The sequence below is a fragment of the Rhinolophus hipposideros genome (genome assembly GCF_964194185.1).
Source record: "Rhinolophus hipposideros genome assembly, chromosome: 7".
Taxonomy (NCBI): Eukaryota; Metazoa; Chordata; class Mammalia; order Chiroptera; family Rhinolophidae; genus Rhinolophus; species Rhinolophus hipposideros.
In genome coordinates this window covers 86366472-86374754 of record NC_138053.1, presented here as the reverse complement: position 1 = coordinate 86374754, position 8283 = coordinate 86366472, and the positions used below count along the sequence as shown (strand labels likewise).

Below are 8283 nucleotides of genomic sequence, written 5' to 3'. Positions count from 1 at the left end.
ATTTTACTTAAAAACAATCATTTAAAGTTGCTGGAAACTGTCCTAAGTGTATACAGCAAAAGGAGAAACATTCATTCAATGAAATCTATTCAATCTTGGTAAGAACAGCAAGGGCATATGACATTGAGCCATGACCTGCTTCTTTAGATGCTATTTTTAAAACTATATATCCCAACTCTGTGTTACAAAAGCTCTATTCTCTGGTCAGGCAAAGTCAAGAAGTTGGAGGCTCCCTCTTTACCCAGATCCTAATCTCAAGCTATGGTTTTATTTGGGGAAGGAAAGGCTGGCAATGGTGTTTCTCATCCTCCCCCAACCCATCCCTGTGTTGCAGAATATACCTATTTCAAGTATAGATGTAGTAGACAAGACCAGGCCTCTTTTCTCACCCCTCTATGAGTGCCCACTCATAGAGTGAAAATTCTACTTCAGACACAGCAGGTTGAGAATACTGGGGACAAATCATCGTAATAGCTCACTTGTGGGACAAAGAGTCTACATTTGTAGTTGCAAACTGAAAAGACCAGGTCTGCTACTTCCCACCTCCACCAATGCCCACTTGCAAAGTGAGGGTGGCACTACAGGACAGCAGGTTCTTGCTCCCAGCTCAGTTGCACTGGTGCAGACACTCTTCCCATAAGGAAGGAAGGCCACAAGAATAAAGAGCTCCACAGCTCTGTCTGAGAGAACACACTTGTTTTGAACATCATGTGAACCCCTTGTCTAAAGATATTATTGGGAACAATGGAGATCTTGGTGGAGATCGATTATGAGGATCTTGGTAGATCAATGATACAAGCAACATGGGAGAATAGTCAGGTTTAATAGAGAGAATCCGGCAAAAAGACAACCAAGAAGAGCCCTTTGGGATCCGTTGACTCCGGTGATCAGTAGGATGTGAACATATGCTAGGCTGTATTCATTCCCTAGCGATCACTGAGAGAATGAAGCCGATGTGAAAGGAGTCTTCGGGCTGCACCAGACCCACCAACACAGTCAGGAGCCTCACTGACGCAAGACGCTTACTTACAACTTCATACCAAATGCTGACTGAGCAGCAAGCTACTCTGACCCAGGGTATCTCCTAGGAAGCCAGGCTTAAAAATTATACTAGTCCCTTGCTGCCTAGGAAAATGAATGTATCCACAAACCTGTGCCCTCTGAGGAGCAATTAGAATAAAAACCTTTAAAGGAATAGTCCCCAGTGAGATATGGAACACACACAAAACATGCAAATTCACTGATTGGTAATAGCAGCCTGCAAGTCACACATATCTCCAATAGTAGAGGCTAAAAATCCAACTGGCTAATCAGACTTAAGCACAGCCATTGACCCATAGGTGGCTTTATGCCAATGCAGGGTCAATACCACATGTGCCAGGTTCAAAGATCAAAGTAAGAAAACAAATCTGAGTATGGACAATCAAGGCTGCACATTGTCTGTAACAGATGTTTCCAAACGGGCTCATACAATTCACTGAACAAATAAATGATCAAGCAAAGAACAAGGACAACCCCCAGAGGAGGGGATTGGAGGCTCAATATCCACTGTTGTTAGAATATATTATAGAATATATATATAATTTATAAAGTGAAGTTTGCAACAATTGTGTGACATGCAAAGCAACATTGGGAAAAAAAAATAAAAAAAAAAAAGCAGACAAATTGGCCTTCAAAAGGGCCGAAATGGTGGGTTTAGAAGACAATGACTTTAAAGCAGTTATTATAAACATGGGGTTTTGAATTCATGGGTGTGAGCCTGCAGTGAAGAAATAAACAATCTAGGGGACATCTTTAGCTTGTTTATAGGATATCACACAATGAAATATTATTTGGTACTGAAAAGTAAGAAAGTACTGATATGTGCTACAGTATGGACAGACTTTAAAAAAATATTGTGTTAAATGCACAATACTAGTCACAAAATTACACACACACACACACATATTTTATTTTATGTGAAATGCACATACTAGGCAAATACACAAAGACAGAGGGTAGATTAATGGTTGCCTAGGGCTGGTATATGTGCAATGTGTGGAATGATTACTGGGCTTCTTTGGGGGAAACAACAATGTGCTAAAATTAGATTGTGGTGATAGATGTACAATCATGAGACTATATTAATGGGACCTTAACTTGCATAGTTTACATCTGTGAATTGTGTGGCATGGAAGTTAGATCAATCATACTAAATCTATTACCAAAAAAAAAAAAAGATCAAATGTAGCCTTCATACTCAGATTTTGGACTATAATTAGGGGAACTGAAATTGCCTTTCCTACTAGAAGTAAACTGAGTCAAGCAGTGTCCCAATGCATATAATATATTTTATATGGTGATCAGAATCTGCCTCAATACTTAAGTATGGCTCATGTTCAAGATATGCCCACTGATGACCACTGCTAGTGCCTCAGGTTTTCAACATGAACATGATCACCTAGGCACGTATAAGTCCTTTAATTTTTTACAGAAATCATTTGGTCTGGAGATAGTCCCACATTTGCTTCATCTATGTTACATTTTGGCTCAGTAGGAATTGAATATGTATGGTTTTCTTTCAACACAAAAAGACAGTACATCCCTTAATTATTACTGTAGGCAGTGAACTTGAGCGAAAGAGGGGTCTGAATCCATGCCTTGATTTATTTGATAGACTAAAGCTGTAAAAATATGTACCTTTACAAAAGCCCCAGAGGAATCTGACCTACTGTAAACAAAAGAGCCCATTGGTTGCCAAAATAAATATCACACTGCTCATTATGGATCACCACAAAGAATTAAATAATACCAATAATTAATGGAGTGTTGTTATTCACCAGAATTTCAGAAAGACTGAATGTGCGAGTGGGGAAATGAGGCTGAGATTTATACAAACTGTATTTCTAAGAGGAATGCACATAAGGAAGAAAGCAATGACAAAGAGACCCTCATGGTAGTGAGGGGGCAGGCAGCATGGGACCTGGGTAGGAGGGTCAGAGTGGGGGAAAGGGAGAGAGGAAAGGAGATTTTGAAGATAGGTTTTAATTTGGAGGGTGTTAATGGACATAAAAATGCATGGGGATGAGCCAAATACATATCAGCACTGATTTCAAGACACACAAATAATACAGGCTATGAAGCTATTGATTGGATTTCTAAAAGCCAAGAAAATATTTTTCTCAAATAAAATATAATTTATTATTTTTCAAATGTTTTTTTGATTACTAAACCTTAAATGAAAGACCAGAGAAGTTTTTCTTGTAACTTATTTGAAGGAAATGAGAAATATATTCAGGACCTTGAATGGCATTTGAATTCTAATTTTTCAAATTGTACACCTGAAATCTATGTAATTTCACTAACAATTGTCACCCCAATAAATTAAAAAAACAACAACTAACATTTGGTACACTTCCTTCCCATCTTTCTTATGTATGTAATATACAAATATTACACAACTGAAACCATTTATATATATACTTATTTAAATTTTAATTACTGTATTGTACTCTTGATTTTTTTAAAATATCCTTGTATCTTATGGCCCTGCTGTCATTTATATACCACATAAATGTTTTTTTTTCTTCTTTTGGTAACTATTCTATAATTTCACTTATTGCAACATATTTTATTTATAAATCAATTATTTAATCTGTTGAGAATCACATATTATTTATCAAGGTCAAGTTGTGCCACGTGAACTTTATTCTTTATTTCTTTTGCTACAATATTCAACTAGGGTATTATCTCCAAAGTAGATCAATTGTGTTATTTATTCAAATAACTAATATTTTTATTATGAAAATCAGAAAGTCCACTTTGGCTCTTTTATTTTCCCAGAATAAGAAAGGTGTTGTACATCTAGTGTTTCTGTGGACAACAGTCAAATCTATCTTAGGCTTCAATTATGTCTAGAAGGATTTTCCATGTTTACAAGGATTGTTAAATGTAAATGGAGACAGTTAAAAAAATAAATAGAACAGAAGGTGTCAAAAAGTGAGGCCTGTGAAAAAACATATTAGGAAAAAACAAAAAAAAGTGTTCATTTTTTTAATTTTATAATCAAAGAAAGTTGTAAAATATTATTTCCAAAAAAATTGTACAAATGACGTAATTCTACAAACTGTAGATGAGGAAACTGGGCTCTGCATATCAGACAGTTGTCTATTTATGTTATAATTCAGGGATTGGCAAACATTTTATATAAAATAATCAGATAAAAATATTTTAGTCTTTGTGGGCCGCAGGGTCTCTGTCATAAGAACCCACCACTGCCATTGGAACCTGAGAGGAGTCATCAAAATATATGTAACCAAATGGTGCTGGCTGTATTCCAATAAGACCATATTTACAAAACCAGGCAGGAAAGGGATTTGGCCAGAAAGACGGAGTTTGCTGACCCCTAAATCTGAAGATCCTTCGAACAGTACATTTCAAGAGGTACAGTGGAAAGGTATCTTTAAAGTCACAGATAATTGGTTATCGGCGTCAGACCCTCTAGGTCAATAAGACATTATGTTTGTTTAATTCTTTTTCAAATACATACAATGTTTTAAAATAAACTTTGGAATCTGCACAGGTATTAAATAAGACATTATGCTGCCCAGGGAGCTTCCTCCATCCGTAGCCAAAGTTTATTCTTTGTAATTGAGGTATGCGCTTTCAAATAATGTCTGTTGTTGGCTTTGAAAGTGGAGGTACTCTTCTACATACAGCAGGAAACACACCACACCCCAGAGTAAGGAATAGATACCAAAATGCACTGACCTACATCATTAGAGGATCTGAAGTAATGTCACCAGTGGGACTTGTGCATATCTCCTATTCCTATGATTGATGAATGCAGTCTTTAAGCAGATGCCTGCCCTGACTTTCAGCACTTAGACACGCCAGATGGGTGACAGAAAAAACAACAAAAAACATAATTCCACAGCAGCTTCTCATCTTAAATCTTGATGTATCTGGTATCAAGAAGCATAGCTAACACCATTTCTATTATTATTATTGTTGTTGTTGTTGTTATTATTATTATTATTATTATTATTATTATTATTATTATCTTCTTTCACCCTGTCTCTTTCTTTCTCAGGAGTTGTCATGTTCTTCAAATCGGTGAAAACTACATTAACATTGAACTCTAGGAGATGATGCAGGTAGCTCTCATTTTTATAGGTAACCATTACACGATGGGGTCTGTGGGGATCTTAGCAGGTGCGCAGCTGCTCTTCAGCACAGATTTTCTCAAATGATAAATAAACTGCCCTCTATTTGCTGGTGTGAACACACAAATGAATATTGACATGGACAGGTGCTAAGCTGTTCTTTAATTTCATATATTGCACTGCATTCCCACTCTACTTTCACCGGAATCCTTACACTTCTTATGCAGTTTATTACGTGTTACTTATTAAACAATTGATAAAAATCCACAAAATTAATTTATTTACAGATTAATAAATCTGTTAAAAAGTCTTGGTAATTCTAGGCTTTCAAAGTCACTGATTCTGTATTGAAGGTTATGTGTAGAATGCAGTAAAAATAACATAGTATTCCTATTTCTCATTTAATCAGAAAGTTATATTTTCCACTTACTTCATATAACATTATTTCAAATTGAATGTTTATTCAAATGAAACATCGATGACACATAAGGATATAAAATAATGGTATTATGTAAGAAAAGGAAGTCACAGCTGCTTGTCAAGTCATGTTTTTGGCAATAAACATAAGTTTGTCAAGCTATTGCACTTTGTATTATTATTGTTTAAAGAAAAATCAATAATGCATTTGTAACGGTACCATTCATTGAAACGAAACAAAGAAACAGTCCCTGATGAGGCCATAATTTAGGTGAACTCACAATGGAATGCTATGAAAAAATTTAATGGCAAACCTACTGCTTTAGATAGATTGAGAAGCTAATTAATCAGTTTTTGAAACCTCGCAAGTGGACAGACATAGCACTTTCATTGTATTACATACACAATAGGTCATTACCTATTATCTTTGTAAATATATTACAAAAGTACTTTTTAAAAGTTTGGCTATCAAATAACAATTGCTAGTTCTTGGCTGATGTTTGAATTAGATCATATAAAAATTAGTATCATCTTAAATGGTTTTGGATCCAATTTGGGAAATACGCGTATTCATTTCTGTATGTTACCTAGTCTTTGTGACGTATATATTTGCAAAGAGATGTTATTTCATTTGGAGTCAGATTAAATGAGAGCCCTAGGGAGGAAGATAGGGAGAGGGGAAGAAAGAAAATTAGGTTAAAAACTAGCTTTATTATTTTCAAAGCTGCATAGGGAGGAAGAGTATATCTTGAATTTCTTTACAACTGAACATCTCTCCTGTTAGGATCAGAAATGTGTGTATTTGAAATGTCTGGCGAAATTGCCCTCCAAAGTAAAAGCATCAATTTACACTCCCACCCAAAGTATATGAGAACTTGTAACTCCTTATTTTCTAAAATATTCATTTCCAAACTTTTTGATCTTTACCAATCTAGTAATAGGTTAATATATATGTGTGTGTGTGTGTGTGTGTGTGTGTGTGTGTGTGTGTTTGTATGAAAAGCTGTTTCAATTAGACTTTATAAAGCATCTCAGAGTCTTCTCATCTTCCACTTTATTACAGTATTTGGTTTTCATTTGTAATTAATTGTCTGTTATTGATTTTGTCCAGTTTTCAGTGAGACGTATTAATTTGTTATTGCTGCAGAAATAAAGTACCACAGACTGGGTGGCTTAACCAAAAGAAATGTATTATCTCACATTTCTGGAAACTAGAAGTCTGAAAATAAGGTATAAAGAAGGTTACTTTCTTCTGAGGATTATGAGGGACAATATGTTCATGTCTCTTTCCTAGCTTCGGGTAGCCACAGGAGTTCCTTGGCTTATCGATAACACGCTTCCTGTATTTTCACATTGCCTTCCCTCTATAATGTGTCATTGTCAATCTGTATCCACACTTCCACCATTTTTAATAAAGGCAATAGTTGTGTCGAATTAAAACCTCACCTAATGACCTCAGTTTAATTTGATTAACTCTATGAAGATTATTTCCAAATAAGTTCACATTCGGAAGTACTGGGGAACTTCAACATACTATTTTTTTTTTTGTTTTGTTTTGTTTTTGTTTTTTTGAGAAGGGCCACACATGTCAACCCATTACAGGCTAATATATCTTCTTTTACAACATTCAGAGTGTTTTAGGTACTACATCATGTTGGTCATATATGTTGTGAATATAATTTCAAAGTTAGCACATGTTTTCATTAATTTTTGGATTATTTCAACACTTGACATTTTAAATTTCTGCAGTCAAATTGGTTATTCTTTGCAAAGACTTGTGAGTGTTGTGTCTGGTTTCTAATGTTTTCATCTAGTACTCTATTTCTTTTGTTACATAACTCTTTGATATTCTTGGAATATTTTTTTGTTTGTATGTTTTTTCTCTTTATTTTTTTTTTTAATTAAAGTCTCTTTCAGTAGATGATTGGATAAAGAAGGTGTGGTATATATACACAATGGAATACTATTCTCCCATAAGAAAAGATGAAACAGTGCCATTTGAGACAAAAATGGATGGATCTTGAGATTATTATGCTAAGTGAAATAAGTCACACAGAAAAAGTGGAGAACCATAGGATTTCACTGATACGTGAATAGTTTAGTGATTACTAGAGGGTAACAGGGGAGAGGTATGGTAGAAGAGGGTAAATGGGGTCAAATATATGGTGATGGAAGGTGAGTTGACTCTTGGAATTTATTCTAACATACAGAATGAGGTAGGTATTCAGCTATCAATGTGAACATTTAGATGTACCAATTGTTCTAATATATTTATGAACTACTATATGTAATGATGTTATAATATAATAATATTTATTGAATTTATTTACTGAATTTGACTACATTCTAGGCATTCTTTTAAAAACTTTATTAGTCATTTAATGCTTACAAAAATCCCTAATCTTTTATCATGCATATTTTATAGAGTAGGAATCTGAGACTCAGTGTGATTCAGCCCTTCCTATCCTAAGGGCTCCAGGCCTCCATTGGTCCTAGTTGAGAAAGTGTCAAAGAGCAATTCATACTCCAGAAAAGAAAGACCCTCCTACAACTTGCACACATGCACACAACACCATCACCACCACCACTACCACCACCACCACCACCAACAACAACAACAAAAAGAACTATGTATCTAGTAGATAACCTTCAAATATGGGTATGTGCCTCTTTCTTACTCCTCCAGGTGTTATCATGCATAGCGGCACCAATTTCATACATT

At 35.1% G+C, this 8283-nt stretch overlaps 1 protein-coding gene across 7 annotated transcripts in view; it reads right to left on the bottom strand.

The window, feature by feature from the left end:
* CDH12 (cadherin 12) overlaps positions 1 to 8283 on the bottom strand; it is an 880529-nt gene that overhangs the window by 245978 nt on the left and 626268 nt on the right. Inside the window, exon 1 of one of the 7 annotated variants that reach the window (XM_081053555.1) lies at positions 4750 to 4801. The exons of the other annotated variants lie outside the window; for them this stretch is intronic. The gene's annotated coding sequence lies outside the window, so the exon portion shown is untranslated. Of the gene's footprint in view, positions 1 to 4749; positions 4802 to 8283 lie in introns of those variants that run through there. 7 annotated transcript variants of the gene reach the window in all.